Source organism: Monodon monoceros, unplaced genomic scaffold (assembly GCF_005190385.1).
Source record: "Monodon monoceros isolate NGI ecotype Baffin Bay Population unplaced genomic scaffold, NGI_Narwhal_1 Super_Scaffold_14, whole genome shotgun sequence".
In the NCBI taxonomy this organism is placed as follows: domain Eukaryota; kingdom Metazoa; phylum Chordata; class Mammalia; order Artiodactyla; family Monodontidae; genus Monodon; species Monodon monoceros.
This window is the reverse complement of record NW_021703770.1, coordinates 45,582,714-45,602,975: the sequence shown is the minus strand read 5'-3', so window position 1 is coordinate 45,602,975 and position 20,262 is coordinate 45,582,714. Positions and strand designations below refer to the sequence as shown.

Here is a 20,262-nt window from a genome sequence, read left to right as displayed (position 1 = left end):
AACAGCTACCTTGCCCAGAATGATCACAAACGTTCTGTAGTAAACTACCCAATGTCTAATCCATACATTGTGGTTAAAAAGATAATGTAAAAATACTTAATCTTGGCAGTTTACATTATCTCCAGGACTTTCTAGATTGAAAAACAGAGGTAGCACAGACAAGTCCCTGCCAGATTTGTGGATTAAGTGAGCTTTCCAAAATATAAGAGCAGCATACGAACACATGCACCTTTGCATTTATAGACATATGCAAGATCTCCACCTGAAGTGTTGGGATGAAATAGGGAGGCCATGCCTCCTGGTATGCCCATGTTACAACTACTTTCCCATGTAATTATAACTAGAGTCCTCTTTCACCTTCAAATGTGTCCTGGTTTGGATGATAAATTATATTGTCACCTTAAATGAACAAAGTAATCTTGAAGGAAGATCATCAGAGTGGATTCCAATCTAGGTCAATTGCCTCTCCTATTCGCTCTCATAATAACCTGTACTTCACTCAGTCATAGCACAGGCCGTTTTATATTAAATGTGTTTACTCTTATCTCTAGTGAATAATATATATGACTTGCTACATAGCAGGTATTTATAAATACTGTTGACTTAATAATTAGACTACACACAATAGTTTTCACCATAAATTCTCACTAAGGGCAAAAACTCTTTCCCCAAAATGTATATCTGATGACATTAAATTGTTTTCTATTGAAAATTTTGGAATAATTTAGAAACTATCCAAAGTGCTTTAATATTAGAAAAACTAGGTATATTAAAAAAAATTAGTTTCCAGTAAATTAAAATTTACTATTACATTTTATTTCAGTATTTACAAGCAGAGTTTTACTTGCAAGTTATATATTTGTACTATTTAGATAAGTGCATATCACAAAAATACTTCCATTTCAATTGTTCTCTGCTCTCTTCCCCTAGCTTAGGTATTAGCAAGAGATTTATTATAGAGCTTTCCAAGCTTTTGGCTAAGAATAGTTTAGCCTGAGTAGATTTCCCAGAATTTGTCAGTTATTCATATATTCATTCATGCACACACACACAATCTACTAAGGTTTCTTGGATTTCAGGTGATATGATAAAAAGGAGATTTCTTCCTATCTAAATCAATCCCAAATATTAAAATTGTCTTAATAATCTTTGAATAATTGCACTTTGCTCTAGTTATAATGGGCTGTCTTCTCTACTTATTTTGCTATTTACAGATAAAGGAGGAAGTAGGGGGCTTCCCTGGTGGCGCAGTGGTTGAGAATCTGCCTGGTAATGCAGGGGACATGAGTTCGAGCCCTGGTCTGGGAGGATCCCACATGCCACAGAGCAACCAAGCCCGTGAGCCACAACTACTGAGCCTGCGCGTCTGGAGCCTGTGCTCCGCAACAAGAGAGGCCGCGATAGTGAGAGGCCCGCGCACTGCGATGAAGAGTGGCCCCCACTTGCCACAACTAGAGAAAGCCCTCTCACAGAAATGAAGACCCAACACAGCCCAAAATAAATAAGTAAATTAATTAATTAATTAAAAAAAAATCAGAGAGAACATTTCCCGGCTGTGGTCAGAGGAAGTCCTGACTACTGAATAAAAAAAGAACAACAACAACAAAAAAAACGAGGGAGTAGCTTAATTAATGACTGAGCTCACATTCTATTCTTGTTCTGTTCCTTGATAACTGTGTCACCTTTGTTGAGGTGCTAGTTACTGAGTTATTACCAGTAACTGACTCATAGTATGATTACTATATTAAATGTAAAGGACTTTCTGAGGATCTGGCGCATGGTAGCATTAAAACTCTTGGTGATTATTGTTAAAATTATATTGAAACTAGGTACCCTGGTTTTCCTGTTTATAGTTCTGTTTACAATTTTGTCTTGTTCCTTATTTCTTCTTCAAATTTTAGTCATATTTTGGCTCTAGACATGCATCTCCTTCCCACAACATCTCCTTATGTTATTAACCTTATGCTGATAATTTCCATAGTACCAGGTATCCTGAATTAATAAATGTTTTGATCCACGTGCAGGAGATACATTAAGCTGATTTTAAATTACAAAGTTATTTCATGAAAAGATTGATCTAAGAAAATATGTATGGGCATTAAGATCCAAACTTTAATGTCAGCAGATGATATTCTGATAATTTAAAACAAAAACAGCATCTTGGTCTAGCTGCAACAGGGGTTTTTAACTGGGTGTTAAAGTCATTCGAATCTCCACATAAAATATTTTTAAATTATTGTAATATATATCCTAAAATAAATAAAAATGGCTAAAAACCTACTGGATTCTGACAAAGAAATAAATGACCATGATTATTTATGGAACAATTAAACAAAAAACTCTTTAAGATGAAGAATAGGAAGAAATTGGATGAAAAATCCTGGAAATATATTCCAATTTTTCTCACAGAAACACTTCACATTGCCAGAATCTCCCCCATGCTGAGACAGGGCCAGTGGCTCTTTGGGACAAATAGGCTGCAGTCAGAAGATAGAAGTACAATCCCAAAATGCCACTAATGATGTAAGAAATGAAATTACTTCCTCAAGATAAGCAGAGTTAATTTGCAAATCTTCTCAAGGTAACGCGGAAGCATAGATGAATTCATGATTATTTCTCATTGATAGTAGCCTTGGCAGAGAGTCATAAAAATTATAGATGCTCCGGTTGTGATTCTATTCAATTTATTCAAAACTCCTCTGTTTAGCAGCATTCAATGGTACAAATAATTTAGTAAGTGTTCTGTCACAAATGATGTAAACACATACCACAGTCACTATAGATGGCCACTTCAGAAAAAGTGCTTGTAGCTAATTTGCAGAGAGAGGATATTTAAAATAATATTGAGGTCTCAGTGCAAATTATCCTTCCAAATGAAACTTTCTCTGACCACCTTATCTAAAATTGAATCCCTTCACTCCACCCACTCATACTTGCTTTTACTCTCTCCCCTCCTCTGCTTTTTCATTATTGATTACATTTCCATTGTTTTACACAATACATGTTTTACTTATTTTTTGTTCATTCTCTCTCCACTAGAACAGCAGCTCAATGACGGCAAACGGGTCTGTCTTTTGTTTTCTTATGGCTTCCTATTTCCTGGAAAATGCCTTGCACATAGTAGAAGCTCAGTAAGTATTTCTTGAAAGAAAACAAAAGTTAGGGAGGAAAGGGCAAAGTTAAAGTAAGTGATTTTTTTTTTAGAAGCCAAAAGCTATATGGGAGTCACAAGAACACAAAAGTGCTATGAATAGAAAGATGATTAGTACATATTTCATTTTCTGCAAGGGTATGATATATAAAGGACTTTGAACCATGGGTGGATGAAAAAAAAAATCTTTTCACCTTTCCAAACAATGTATGTTTTGTTTTGGCCTATGATGTAAAGGAAAGAATGAAGAATCATCTCTACAGCCCCCTAAAAATATTGTTTATATCTTGCCTCTGACCTCTTTTTGGCTACAGCTCTTATAGAAAAGGGTGGGAAGGGATAGGATACACTAAAAATAATCACAGCTAGCACATTTGCAAAGTCAACTTGTGAAAAAGCATCGTGCTTAAAAGTTACCAAATAGGAATTCCTACTTAAACACTAATATTTCACTTCAGATATGAACACTTTGGAGCTTATACATAGATTTTTCTTTCCATGTAGTATGGGACCCAGACAGACCATTTTGTTCACAAAGATAACAAATCCATGGTATATATCACAAAAAGTAACATACAAGAGAAATACAGTTTGCTTTTCTTCTGTTCCCTTTAAAATTCTGGTTTATAATCTAATCTGCACGTTGTTTGCTGACAACTGTACAGAAAAAGTGTCCTCCTGCTGTCTGCATATGAAGATGATGATGTTACTGATGTACCTGCAGTAGAGGATGCTGTTTTCAGGCCTCTTTATAAAAAACAATTAGTAGAACTGACTTACTTTTACTTCTCTTCTAAAATATAATATTTGTTTATTTAACCAACTTGTTGTAAATCTATGAATGTCTCGCATGTCTCAACATGAATGTTTCCAGAAGGCATTCACTGTTCTCACAGCCCCCTCCTGCTGTGCCACCTCAGGCTTCCTCTAGTCCTTCCCACTTCTAAAATAGCATCTCAAATCTCTTGATTTCTCAACATCATCACTGTCACCATCCTACTCAGGCTGCCATTGTATTTCACTCAGATGACTGCAATGCCAACTGAAAGCCACTGGTTTGCCTCCTACTGCATCTGAAGCAGAATTCAAACTCAGCCCTGCCCCCAGCCCCTGTGCAGCCCCTTACGGGGTTCTTCTGTGTTCATGGTGTTCCAGTCACATGGGCTTCCTTCTGGTTTCTCAATAGAGTCAAGCTTTTTTCTTCCTCAAGACTTCTCCTATGCAGTTTGCTGCACTTTGAATGTTCTTTCCCTTCCTCATACTTTTCACTGATTGTGAATCATCTATTAGTTCTCAGCTAAAATATCCTTTCCACAAAAAGGCCTTAGTTGTTCCTTGATTGAAATTAGGTGACTCTACTATACTATTTCACAGTAGTCTGTAATTTTATAGTACTTACACAGTCAGTTACTATATAATTGTTTTTGTGTCTTGAAGTCTTCCCAATGTTCCACTGTGTTATGTGTGCCAGAACAGTAGGTTGGCAGGGATACTGAATTACCAGCTTTGAGTACTGTGTCTTGCAAAGTGTAGGAGCCCTAAACATATTTAATGGACATACCTCTTTATTTTTTTTTAATCAAACCACATGTGTTGAATAACAAATATACCCAAGATTGCTTAAATCAAGGTAACTGCTTAATATGGGTGCCAAACTATTTATTAAAATGACATTCTAATCAAATCAAGGGAACTCACCAGTGAAAAAAATTAGAAAAATATTTATGACTATAATACAGATTTATTTATAAGCAATCATATATTTTCTTTTTTTTTGAGGACTTAATATATGGCTTGGAGAGTGTCTGGGGAATCTGGTGTTCAAAACTAATCTGGTTCTTAAGAAAACAAAATCAGACATGTAATAATAGTGGAAGAAAGCCCAAATCATGGCAGCTATATGCATAATAAGGGGGAAATCAATCTGAATGAATGCTTAAAATTAGAGGAAGAAATGTTGGCCTTCTACTCTGTGGTAGGCCTGTATTTGCTTTTACTGCTTCTAAGGCAGAACGACACCTCTGAGACCCCTAGTTCCACCCTGGAACCACCCTTGGAAGCCAGAATCATCAAGTGATCTCACAGGTAACTGGAGTTAAGGAGCCAGCAGTGCATGGGTAGCTACGTAAATCTGGGCAGGAAATGGAGCCAGCAAAGACTTCTAAGCCTAAGAGAAACATCCTTAGAGATGCCTCCTAAGAGAGCATCTGTCCCAGGCCACTACTTTTTTGAAAGGTCAAGAGGAATAAAAGGGAAATTTGAAGACAAGATTACCGATGGCCATGTTTGCAGTTAAAAGAAAAAATATGCCTTGGTGCTAACACTTTCCCCATTTGGACTGACTCATTGTCTTACACATTCTTCAAATGCACAGAGTAAAAGCAAATGATCAGAATTTCTTATAAAATTTAGTGTTCAAACATTGTTTAATCATACCATATGCTAGATCCTATATCTCTCAATCATGTGCATAATTACTGAGCCTACTGGAATACAATTCATATTAATGAATAACAACTATTAGGCTAAATCTATTCATTTTTAGTAATATATATTACTAAACCCAACACATAAATTACCTACAAGTTTTAAAAAATCTTTTTATATTGAAGTAACTATAGAGTCACATTATAGTTTTAAGAAAAAAACAGAGATTCCTTACACTCTCTCCCATTTCCTCCAGTGATACCTCTTTCATAACAAAAATACAATGTCAAGACTAGACACTTAAGATTGATACACTCCACTGACCTGCTCAAAATTTTACATGCACTTGAGTGTACATGTGTGTGTTTATGCTAATTTTAATATTGTAAGTAAACCTTTATGATGCAGAGATATGAATGTTGCCACCTTAACCAAGTGATCAAGCTTTGCATCAGTCATAGTAACTTGATATTATACACCACCTAACATGATAAAACATAGAATACTTAGACATTTGAAGGTCACAGGATCATCTATGAAGTACAACCATGTAGAAGCCAAACATGTTTAAAGTAGAATTTCATTGAGCCTTTAGGCTTAACTTCTTCCAGTTTATAGGAAAAAGGAATAAGTTAAATGACACTTAAACAGTCAAACACATTTCAGAATGTGAGATGGTATATAAGAGAACTGGCCTAGTCTCAGCAAGAAAGAAGAAGAAAAAAAAAGGCAGGGAGAAAAAAGCTTTAGAGAATAATCAGTTAAAAGATCTAAATAGACATAACAACCATATGCAATGCATGGATAGTCACCGGATCCTGTATTTGGAAGTGAAGTTTCATAATATCCACAACTTTCTTTCAAATGTTTCACCAAACACTTGGGCATGTGTTTTGCACATGCACACATACATATGTAAAGAAAATAGAGGCCAACACTAACTGTTCTTAAATCTATATATTAGATGAGCACATGCTCATTCTTCCAACTTTTCTGTACTTTTGAAGATCCCACACGCGGCAATGAAGATCCTGCATGCTGCCAACAAAGACCCAGCGCAGCCAAATAAATAAATAAATAAATTGTGAATTGTTAAAGGTACTGGGATATTTAAAGAGAGAAAGACCATTTACATATAATTAGCTATATTTCTTTTTCAACATTGGAAAAGAAAAAGTAAAATTATAACTTGGAGAAAAAAAAAAACTATGAAAGGATGCTTAAAAGATGTATCTAGTAAAGGTAATACCATTCTGGGAAGCTTTCATTATCTTATCACAAGAGCTGACACAAACTGGCTTTTGATATATAAAGCTTAGGAGAAAACCTGTTGAAAGTAACCATTAAAAGATACTTTCTCATCAAGACAGTCATGAATGTCTGCAATGATTTTACAGGCACAATTTTCAGGGCTCATCAATCAAAGATTAACCAGATGTCATTCCAGGAGAAATGATACAGCAGTACATCTCAATAGGTCAAATAGGTCTGGATATTGTCTGTAGTTTTTGAAAAATGCTTAAAACACAGACTCACTATAATGGAGGAAGGAAGTAACATACTAACAAGTGATTCTTCTAAATCAATTTTAAAAGTCACAATGCTGGAATCTCCCTTAATATCTTTAACTATTTTCAAGAAAGAATCTATTATATTTACCATCTGGATTTAGAAATGTAAATTATTTTAAGGAATAACATGTATATTTTTGTTTCAAATGAAAGGAGAATTGGTATTTTCAGAATAATTTGTTTACCATATGTGCTAAATTTATGTGATACTTTTTACAGTCTCCAAATGTAAAAAAAAATTTTTTTTCAATCAATTTATATTGAAAAATCTACACACTAAAAGGTTTAGTGATATGTCAGATATGGATCACTTGTTAATTAGTATTTATAAAATCTTAACAAAAAGAATACTAATTTTTACAACTGAAAATTATCCATACATAATGTAATAACATAAATATTTGTTTTTATTTCATTTATATATGCAAATGATGAATGGTTATGAAGTATTTCTATACGAAGTGTAGTTAAGCCCTGTAATAGAAAGATCTGAGGAGCAAATGAAAGATGGATGTGTGTCGACACTGTTTTCTTTTTAGGTCCTTATATCGTTTTTTTTTTCCTGTTTCTTTTTGCATCTACTCTTGTTCAGAAACCACTTTGCAATGATTGTGATGGAGAAAAGAACAGTTTACTAAAAAATGCTTAATCAATACACTGCCTTTAGGGAAAGGAGCCTCAAATGGTAGATATGATTGTACCACAGAGTACTATGACATTTTGCTTTCCCCCCACTCCTATGAGGATCATGAATATTGGCAGGGTGATCTAAATTTCAATTCACATATCATGTAATTGAGTTGAAAAAAAAGAAAAGATTTCATTCCTTCCACTGAACTAGCAGTTCTGGATTCCAAAAATATGAACTCTTTAAGAATGTACATTCATTCTAGAGGGGAAAAGAGGCAAACAACTAATTTCAAACGCTATGTGAAATGCTATTATTGCCACCTCTATAAAATGGGAACTACCATTTAGTGAATATAACGAGCTGGGAAACAGCTGTGTCATTAGCACACCTATCAAGAATTACCATCTCTTTATTTTTGACCTGAAGAAAGATGTCTCATTTACAATAAAAACCATGTTCCTGCTGAATAAAGTATAGGTTATTTTTTACTCAAGGTAATTGAGAGGGCAGTGTATTCAATTTAGTTTTTTAACCACAAAATCTAAAATTGTCTCCTCAATTATTTTCTATCAGCTCATCAAGTTTTATTTTCTTCATAATATCTATCATTCTCTGAAATTATCTTGTTTATTTGCTCACCTGTCTCTCATCATAGTATGCACCTCATCTATCTTATTCAAACACTGCACTTCTCAGTTCTGGAATAATACCCAGCACTGTGTGTTAAATAAGTGTTCAAAGACAGAGAAAAAGAGATAGTGAAAGAGAGACACATGAGCAAATCTTTTTCTTGGCCTGGATGTAGGGGACCTGGTTTGTCAATATTTAACTTAAGTGCCCCCACAGAAAGTCTTCCCCAGTCCCTCTTTACAGCCCATACAGCACCCCAGTTCTACCAAAGTACTTAGATCACTATATGGAAGTCATCCATTTGCCAGCCTGTTTCTACATGTTCTAAATGAGCATCATTATCACTTGCTTTCTCCCTTCCTCCCTCCCTCCCTTCCTTCCTTCCTTTTTTTTTTTTTTTTTAAGACTCAATTCAGACTTCACCATCTCCAGGGACATTCACTTAAAACTATGCCTCTATTTCCCAAGAGCTCTTCCTTCCCTATAGGTGACCCTTCTGTTTTTCCCATTGCATCCTGTAGTATAGTATTGGCCACGGTGCCATGACAAGGTCATGATGTAAAGAAGGGGAAAGAGAGATATTTCATGAGAAAGAGATGTTTCATAATGTGACATCAGAAGAATCAAGGGTTGAGCTAGAGCTATGGAGTATTATTTTTATGGCTTCCTCTTCAACCTGTTATATTCTTTTCCCCCAGTCCTAACCATACTAAATGGAGGAAACTCATTGAGCTGAAAGAATGTGGAAAGCAGAGCAATCAGTGATAAGAAATATATCCTGGACAGAAATAGTCATCAATAGACTCTATGCAAAATCTCTGAGCAAGGGCGGAAGCCTAAGGGGGAAGGGAGGAAAGCAGGCTAGATGCCCAGAAGGGAATAAGCTGGAGGGAAACTTTTTTTTTCTTTCAAAGGGATACAAAGTTACTTGTCAACAAATTAGGTGTTAAAGGTCTATGTTGAATTAGAGGTTTGCTCCTAAGAGATAAGGGTAGATTGAGTGGAGAATTCTCAAGAAATTACAAAGCAAAAAAACCGTGAAAGATTGCTAAGGGACTTAGTTCAGAGTTCAGGGGCAGTTGTTACCATAACAGGAGAGACTAATCCTCATTACCCTTACCTAATTACTTTATGCTAATATAATCTTGAAAATATGCCTTCTGTTGCTACTGTTTTGCTGTGGCTTATTTGCTTAACTAGGGGGTTCAAAAGGTAATTGCCTTTCCTTAAACTCAAAGAAAGTCCTCAACAAAAATCCTGATGTGCAATAAAATAGTAATGAACTTCTAAATTTGTTCTGAGGGAAGTCAGATTATCACAATCATTAGCAAACGTAAAGCACTTGTGCTATTGGTTCACAATCTATCAAGTGAAACTAATATGAGTAAGCAATATTTGCTTACTGTTGAATAAAAAAAAAAAAGAGAAACTTCTCCAAAGTAAATATAAGTTATTAAGTTTCCTAATATTTCAGCTAAATAATGGAGCCTTGGACAACTATTGATGTGGTTGAATAATTTTTGAAAAATATTCTAAGCAAGAAGGAATCTAATAACAGAAGATTAAATAAAATTGATAGATAAGATTTGATGGTTTGTGAAATTATAGAAGCTTAAGATGGTAATATTTTTCAGTAAAACAAATGGTATGTCTCTTCCACTTGGTTGGAAGATTCATAAATTAAGAGGAATTTCAGAAGCCTTTGAAGGTGAGGAAAGATGATGTTGTTGACTAGACTTTCATAGGTCCTTTCATAGGGGTACTATAGAAAAGGAAGTAACACACATCATACCAAAGGAAGGTACAAAATAATCTATGCTGCACCAGGTTGAGAGTAATGGTGGGTAAGAGAACACATAACATTTTTGGAGAAGGGGAAATGAGATTTGAAAACCAGAAGTTTAAGTGGTTTGTGGTGGGGATGAGCTCTAGGGAGGGTGGAGTGGTCACAAGAGGAAAATGAAAATTCTAGAAGCAACTGCACATAAATGCTATATGAGAGGAAAACAGTATCTTGATGAGATATCCAATGCCAGATCAATAAAATAGAATATATAAGAAAGCAGGTATAGAAATGAAGGACTATAATGAGGAAAAAATTAAATAAGAATAAATGTAGAATTAGAAGGGTCTGACAAAATCTGTGCAGCATTGTGCTCTAGCTATGGGGCAGATGCTTCCTTGGTTTTAGAAAAGAAAGCATTGGGGATTTCAGGAGGCAAGCACATTACTGCAATGACTGGAAAGAAGAAGACATTTGTTTCAGGTAAAGTATCAATAGTAAAATGCTAAATATTGAAACATACACATCCTAGAGTGAGGATGCCAAGTGAATAAAACAATACTGCAGATAACAACCAGTAACCCAAATTAGTCTCCAAGTGTTAAACAAAAAAGAAAAGGTAATTTATGAAAAGCATTTAAATAGGTGGGAATATTCCTCCTTGCTCAATCACATGTATTTCAACTGCTCATTTATGCTATGTTTATTTACAACTTATATGTTGGGGGATATAGTTGAAAGTCCAAGTATAATTGAGAATAAGTTACCCTACCTGTATTTATTTCTTCATGAAGATTCAAATTGACATGAAAGTGAAAAAAGAAGACCAGTTTATTTAGTTGAGCAATTTAATTTTTTTCTCTGTCTTCTGAAGATAGAAATAACTCTTCATTTATTGTTTTTGCAAGATTTCAGCACATTTCAACTTTTTTTGATTTGTACTGTGTGGTTAAAAAAGAATTTGAAAATCTAGCCTTGGTAAATTTAAGAAAATTGAAATCGTATCAAGTATCTTTTCCGACCACAATGCTATGAGACTAGATATCTATTACAGGAAAAGATCTGTAAAAAATACAAACACATGGAGGCTAAACAATATACTACTTAATAACGAAGTGATCACTGAAGAAATCAAAAAGGAAATCAAAAAATACCCAGAAACAAATGACAATGAGGACACGACGACCCAAAACCTATGGGATGCAGCAAAAGAAGTTCTAAGAGGGAAGTTTATAGCAATACAGTCTTATCTTAAGAAACAGGAAACATCTCAAATAAACAACTTAACCTTGCACCTAAAGCAATTAGAGAAAGAAGAAAAAAAAAACCCAAAGTTAGCAGAAGGAAAGAAATCATAAAGATCAGATCAGAAATTAATGAAAAAGAAATGAAGGAAATGATAGCAAAGATCAATAAAACTGAAACCTGGTTCTTTGAGAAGATAAACAAAATTGATACACCATTAGCCAGACTCATCAAGAAAAAGAGGGAGAAGACTCAAATCTATAGAATTAGAAATTAAAAAGGAGAAGTAACAACTGACACTGCAGAAATACAAAGGATCATGAGAGATTACTACAAGAAACTTATGCCAATAAAATGGACAACCTGGAAGAAATGGATAAATTCTTAGAAATGCACAACCTGCCAAGACTGAACAAGGAAGAAATAGAAAATATGAACAGACCAATCACAAGCACTAAATTTGAAACTGTGATTAAAAATCTTCCAACAAACAAAAGCCCAGTAACAGATGGCTTCACAGGCGAATTCTATCAAACAGTTAGAGGAGAGCTAACACCTATCCTTCTCAAACTCTTCCAAAATATAGCAGAGGGAGGAACACTCCCAAACTCATTCTACGAGGCCACCATCACACTGATACCAAAACCAAACAAAGATGTCACAAAGAAAGAAAACTACAGGCCAATAGCACTGATGAACAAAGATGCAAAAATCCTCAACAAAATGCTAGCAAACAGAATCCAACAGCACATTAAAAGGATCATACACCATGATCAGCTGGGGTTTATTCCAGGAATGCAAGGATTCTTCAATATACACAAATCAATCAACGTGATACACCATATTAACAAACTGAAGGAGAAAAACCATATGATCATCTCAATAAATGCAGAGAAAGCTTGTGACAAAATTCAACACCCATTTATGATAAAAACCCTGCAGAAAGTAGGCATAGAGGGAACTTTCCTCAACATAATAAAGGACATATATGACAAATCCACAGCCAACATTGTCCTCAATGGTGAAAAACTGAAACAATTCCCACTAAGTTCAGGAATAAGAAAAGGTTGCCCACTCACACCACTCTTATTCAACATAGTTTTGGAAGTTTTAGCCACAGCAATCAGAGAAGAAAAAGAAATAAAAGGAATCCAAATTGGAAAAGAAGAAGTAAAGCTGTTACTGTTTGCAGGTGACATGATACTATACACAGAGAATCCTAAAGATGCCACCAGAAAACTCCTAGAGCTAATCAATGAATTTGGTAAAGTAGCAGGATACAAAATTAATGCACAGAACTCTCTGGCATTCGTATGCACTAGTGATGAAAAATCTGAAAGTGAAATTAAGAAAACACTTACATTTACCATTGCAACAAAAAGAATAAAATATCTAGGAATAAACCTACCTAAGGAGACAAAAGACCTGTATGCAGCAAATTATAAGGCACTGACGAAAGAAATTAAAGATGATACAAATAAATGGAGAGATATGCCATGTTCTTGGATTGGAAGAATCAACATTGTGAAAATGACTCTACTACCCAAAGCAATCTACAGATTCAATGCAATCCCTATCAAATTACCAATGACATTTTTCACAGAACTAGAACAAAAAATTTCACAATTTGTATGGAAACACAAAAGACCCCGAATAGCCAAAGCAACCTTGAGAACGAAAAATGGAGCTAGAGGAATCAGTCTCCCTGGTTCCAGACAATACTACAAAGGTACAGTAATCAAGACAGTGTGATACTGGCACAAAAACAGGAATATAGATCAATGGAACAGGATAGAAAGCCCAGAGATAAACCCATGCACATATGGTCACCTTATCTTTGATAAAGGAGGCAAGAATATATAGTGGAGAAAAGACAGCCTCTTCAATAAGTGGTGCTGGGAAAACTGGACAGGTACATAGAACACTCCCTAACACCATATACAAAAATAAACTCAAAATGGATTAAAGACCTAAATGTAAGGCCAGCACTATCAAACACTTTGAGGAAAACATATGCAGAACACTCTATGACATAAATCACAGCAAGATCCTTTTTGACCCACCTCCTAGAGAAATGGAAATAAAAACAAAAATAAACAAATGGGACCTAATGAAACTTCAAAGCTTTTGCGCAGCAAAGGAAACCATAAACAAGACCAAAAGACAAACCTCAGAATGGGAGAAAATTTTTGCAAATGAAGCAACTGACAAAGGATTAATCTCCAAGATATACAAGCAGCTCAATAACCAAAAAAACAAACAACCTGATCAAAAAATGGGCAGAACACCTAAACAGACATTTTTCCAAAGAAGATATACAGATTGCCAACAAACACATGAAAGAATGCTCAACATCATTAATCATTAGAGAAATGCAAATCAAAACTACAATGAGATATCATCTCACACCGGTCAGAATGGCCATCATCAAAAAATCTAGAAACAATAAATGCTGAAGAGGGTGTGGAGAAAAGGGAACACTCTTGCACTGCTGGTGGGAATGTAAATTGATACAGCCACTGTGGAGAACAGTATGGAGGTTCCTTAAAAAACTACAAATAGAACTGCCATACAACCCAGCAATCCCACTGCTGGGCATATACCCTGAGAAAACCATAATTCAAAAAGAGTCATGTACCAAAATATTCATTGCAGCTCTATTTACAATAGTCAGGACATGGAAGCAACCTAAGTGTCCATCAACAGATGAATGGATAAAGAAGATGTGGCACATATATACAATGGAATATTACTCAGCCATAAAAAGAAACCAAATTAAGTTATTGGTAGTGAGGTGGATGGACCTAGAATCTGTCATACAGAGTGATGTAAGTCAGAAAGAGAAAAACAAATACCGTATGCTAACACATATATATGGAATCTAAGAAAATAAAAATTAAAAAATGGTCATGAAGAACTTAGGGGTAAGACGGGAATAAAGGCACAGACCTACTAGAGCATGGACTTGATATGGGGAGGGGGAATGTTAAGCTGTGACAAAGTGAGAGACATGGACATATATACACTACCAAACGTAAAATAGATAGCTACTGGGAAGTAGCCTCATAGCACAGGGAGATCCACTTGGTGGTTTCTGACCACCTAGAGGGGTGGGATAGGGAGGGTGGGAGGGAGGGAGATGCAAGAGGGAAGAGATATGGGAACATATATATATGTATAACTGATTCACTTTGTTATAAAGCAGAAATTAACACACCATTTAAAGAAATTATACTACAATAAAGATATTAAAAAAAAATTGCCATTGTGAATCCTTTAATAGACATTATAAATATAGATGAATCTCACTTGATGCCATACACCCATTCCTGAAAAGTTGGTTATTGATTATTGTGTGATGAAAATGCTATTTTAATTGTATGCAAATGAATTAATATTTAAAAGAATTATGTTAAAGAAAGTCACTTTACTTGATTTTATAAGTACTCTTTCTATTCAAGATTAAATAAAAACAATATAAAAATCATTTTGCGTTAATACAATATTTCTTAATGTTTGTTATTTATGGCTCAAATTTTTTTGAGTCAGGCTGCATTTAGACCATTATTTTCTAAAAGGAAAACTGAGTTAGTGAGTTATCTTATGCATAAAGTAAGTTGGTAATATATTGTTTAGCCCAACCATTCTCTGTTGTTCAAACCCATTATCAAAATGGGCAATTATTTGAAAATTTAAAAAATTACTTGTATATTACTAGTTATAAGTAAAAGTGTGTTTATATCATATTTTTAATAGAACTTTACACATATGCATTGTTCCATTCATTTCCAAACTTGAAGTTGAAGACTAAAAATAAATACATAAATAAAAATTATAAAAAGGTGGTCTTGGATAATATTGAAATAGTTTTAGTGATTCAAATATGTCTCATGTGATCCTATTTATACGAAACTAACATAGTTACCAAATATTATACTGAAGCAAATGTATTTTATTCCATCTGCCAAGCTAGGCTTACAAAAGTAATCAATATTGTTTCTGGAAAATCTTGGAATTTGGAAAGTCTTTTCTTCCTCTTTCCTATTAATCTTCCAAAATGCATTTTTTTTTCTTTTTACTTACAGTAACTTCTTTGCAGGGCTTAGAGAACATTATGCACTTTCATAGCTGATTTCTACAGGTGTTTTTTTTTTTCTTTTTCTTTTTTAAGATTAACAGCAAGAAATCATCATAGTTAAACAAAACAGCCATTTGTATGATTTTAAAAATCAGATTTTTTCTATTATCAATGACCAATAAAAATATAGCTAAACTATAACTTTGCAATATTTCTATTGCAAATATAGATATTTCTATGTTATCATTCATTCCTGTTAAACTATTTCTTTGGATGGTGGGATACACCACAAATAATACCTATTTTTGCCCTGAAAATCCTTATGGATTTTTTTATTCCTTACCCAGTTTCTGTTACTGCTATTTCTTACTAGTCAGTAACACTGGAAATTATGACTGAACACAAAACACATAAGGGAACAGAGGCTAATTCTCTTCAATTTAATAGCTTCTTGTATATTGTTCTGGTTCAATTCTTCCCTATGTCGAGTGTTTCACAATTACCTCTAAAACCACAGAAAGGAGAAAACTATATTTCAGTCTGTGTTAGAGGAAAAGCAATTGAGAAAGTTGTAAAAGCAGCAACATGACTATATGACTAATTCATTATAAATATACTGTGTTTAAGATATCCTTTTAATCAATGTATTAACCAATCCATTTACATTTAAATTAATTAAATATAACTTCAAAAATCAGCTCCTCTGTTGCACCAGTTACATTTCAGGTGCTCAACAGCCACATATGACAGGTGGCTGCCATACTGAACAGCACATATACATAGAGCCCTTTCATCATCACAAGTTTTATTGAACAGTGCTACCATAGTCCTTGATGGATGGTAGGATATTTCCCCCATCCTGATTTCTTTTAAAACACCTGTAGTTTTAATAAAATAAATTCATATATGCAATAGTGGCCTATGGGAAAATGTTGACTGAGATAATCCTAAATGTTGACCGAGATAATCCTAAACTCTGTTTCTAGAGCCAGTCTTTAGCAGAAACACTGTAACTATTGATCAGAAACTTGGAATCTTCCCACAATCCCACTGGTGATGTCAGCTGAAATGCTAATTGTGGTAGTTCAGGTGGAGGTACCATGACCACAACTTTTAGAAAAATTGCTGTTGTTGTTTAGAACCTGAGCAAAAACATAATGTTATTTAGCTGTAGGTCTAACTGCAATGCCCTTTCCTCGTATTTTTGCTTTGTTGGCTCCTTTTGCTACTGAAACCTCAGCTAAAACGTCACTTCTTCAGAAAGACTCTTGTTGACTACCCAAACTATAGTAGCTATCCTCCCACCTTTCTCAACCCTTAACTTCTATTACATTACTGTGTTTCACTTTAATCACTGCATTTATGGATGCCTTATACACTTATGTATATTTATTTGATTTTTCACTGTTTCCGCCTCCACTCAAATACAGTTCATTGTAGGAGAAGGATTTGGGGGTGCTCACTGCAATACCCCCAGGTCTAAGAAGCTTCCAGGCAAAGACAGACACCTTATAAATATTTATCTCAGGAATATATCAATGAATGCTTTGGGCAAGAAATGGAGACTCAAGTTATTCATGGTGGAAGTATGCTTTTTAGAAATATAAAAGCATTCTTTAAAGTAAAAAAATATGTTTATATTTCTTTCCCAATTTGATCTTTGCCATTAATATTTTCCAAACTTTATATTGGAAATGTAGTAACTTCAAAGTTACATTTTGTACACATAATTTACTTCTAAGAAAGTTAAATAAGAAGTTAGCCTATAATAAAGAGATTGCCATATGTAGCAATAACTCACTCAAAAGATGATGAGTATCTCTTCGGGAGGCTAGGGATGCATGCAAATCTATTGAATAATGTCAAAGGTATGTAAGTCTCAGATCCTACATATTCTAAAGAAAACCTGTATAAGTGGAAGTTTTGAAAACAGGCAATTTAGTCGGCACATAGTCAAGAATAGGGGGTAAAAAGAGGCAGATTTTGGTCATGGGGACTTCAATAATACCCAGGGGAGTGTGTATCCTGAAATCTTAACACATAACTGTTTACAATTTCAACCCTGTGCTGGCAGTAACACTGGCAGTATCAAGCTATTAAAAAATGATGGCTCCAGGACACCATTAAGATTGTCCAACTGCTTCAGAAGAAGCTTTCTGCTTATAATATGGCTTACAATGCAGACTTTTTTGAGAATAAATAATACACACTTTTCATTGTGATAATTATAATTCTCACTGTAAACAGATAAGTTGTCATTTTAGCTCATGCATCAGGCAGTCTTTGGTGTCTTTGCTTTGTTAACTGAGTTGTTTAAAGTTTGAGCCACTGAGGCAGCCTGTCTCATAAACACAAGGACTGGACATTGCAACACTGTTACTTTCACCACTGAATGATACCTGGCCTCCTTCCTGGCCACTTTTCTTTTCTTTTTTTTTTTTTTTTGTGGTATGTGGGCCTCTCACTGTTGTGGCCTCTCCTGTTGCAGAGTACAGGCTCTGGATGCGCAGGCTCAGCGGCCATGGCTCACAGGCCCAGCCACTCCATGGCATGTGGGATCTTCCCAGACCGGGGCACAAATCTGTGTCCCCTGCATCCGCAGGCGGACTCTCAATGACTCCGCCACCAGGGAAGCCCCCTGACCATTTTTAACTTCTCAAAATACAAGCAATTCTGACTTACATTACCTTAATTTTTTTCTGCATCCAGATATTGGTAGTTCTTTGCATTTCTTACAAATTAAATTTAAAACAAAAGTTAAAAATAGTTAAGATAATAACAACACAAATAATTGATGATTTTAAAATAATCCCCAAATGACATTTTTAATAGCAGAAGAGACATCATTTTAGGCTTTACCTGGATATGCAGGTTACAAATAATGAAGTGTTATAACTTCTTTTAAGGGTGTCTGGGTTACAGCTGAACACAAAACACAATCTTAAGTGGCATTTTCCCTTTTATTTTCATGTTTACACTAGCAATTTCAATGATGCAATAAATGTTTTATGTTTGAAATGAATAATTAAGACATTTAAGAAAAAATTTTCTACATACTATATCAGAATTTGCCCAAAACCCACACTGAATTCTCACTTTAACATGAAGTACCATAACATTTATTTAGTGATAGCCTCATCCACCAGAGGGCAGAGAGCAGAAGCAAGAAGAACTACAATCCTGCAGACTGTGGAAGAAAAACCACATTCACAGAAAGATAGACAAGACGAGAAGGCAGAGGGCTATGTACCAGATGAAGGAACAAGATAAAACCACAGAAAAACAACTAAATGAAATGGAGATAGGCAACCTTCCAGAAAAAGAATTCAGAATAATGATAGTGAAGATGATCCAGGACCTTGGAAAAAGAAAGGAGGTAAAGATTGAGAAGATGCAAGAAATGTTTAACAAAGACCTAGAAGAATTAAAGAACAAACAAACAGAGATGAACAATACAAAAACTAAAATGAAAACTAAACTGGAAGGAATTAATAGCAGAATAACTGAGGCAGAAGAATGGATAAGTGACCTGGAAGACAGAATGGTGGAATTTATTGCTGCAGAACAGAATAAAGAAAAAAGAATGAAAAGAAATGAAGACTGCCTAAGAGACCTCTGGGAAAACATTAAACGCAACAACATTCGCATTATAGTGGTCCCAGAAGGAGAAGAGAGAGAGAAACGACCCGAGAAAGTATTTGAAGAGATTATAGTAGAAAATGTCCCTACCATGGGAAAGGAAATAGCCACCCAAGTCCAGGAAGTGCAGTGAGTCCCACACAGGAAAAACCCAAGGAGAAAAATGCCAAGTCACATAGTAATCAAACTGGCAATAATTAAAGACAAAGAAAAAATATTGAAAGCAGCAAGGGTTAAATGAAAAATAACATACAAGGGAACTCCCATAAAGTTAACAGCTGATTTCTCAGCAGAAACTCTACAAGCCAGAAGGGAGTGGCATGATATACTTAAAGTGATGAAAGAGAAGAACCTACAACCAAGATTACTCTACCCAGCAAGGATCTCATTCAAATTCGATGGAGAAATGAAAAGCTTTACAGACAAGCAAAAGCTAAGAGAATTCAGCACCACCAAACAAGCTCTACAACAAATGAAAAGGAACTTCTCTAAGTGGGAAACACAAGAGAAGAAAAGGACCTACAAAAACAAACCCAAAACAATAAAGAAAATGGTCAAAGGAACATACATATCGATAATTACTTTAAACATGAATGGATTAAATACTCCAACCAAAAGACACTGGCTGGCTGAATGGATACAAAAACAAGACCCATATATATGCTGTCTACAAGAGACCCACTTCAGACCTAGGGACACATACAGACTAAAAGTGATGGGATGGAAAAAGATATTCCATGCAAATGGAAATCAAAAGAAATATGGAGTAGCTATACTCATATCAGCTATAATAGACTTTAAAATAAAGAATGTTACAAGAGACAAGGAAGGACACTATGTAATTATCATGGGATCAGTCCAAGAAGAAGATATAAAGATTATAAATATATATGCATCCAACCTAGGAACACCTCAAGACATAAGTCAACTGCTAACAGCTATAAAAGAGGAAATTGACAGTCACACAATAATAGTGGGGTACTTTAACACCTCACTTACACCAATGGACAGATCATAGAAAATGAAAATAAATAAGGAAACAGAAGCTTTAAATGACACAATAGACCAGATAGATTTAATTGATATTTATAGGACATTCCATCCAAA

General features: G+C 34.8%; 1 protein-coding gene across 1 annotated transcript in view; it reads right to left on the bottom strand.

The window, feature by feature from the left end:
• MMP16 (matrix metallopeptidase 16) overlaps positions 1 to 20,262 on the bottom strand; it is a 348,577-nt gene that overhangs the window by 55,515 nt on the left and 272,800 nt on the right. The window lies entirely within an intron of this gene.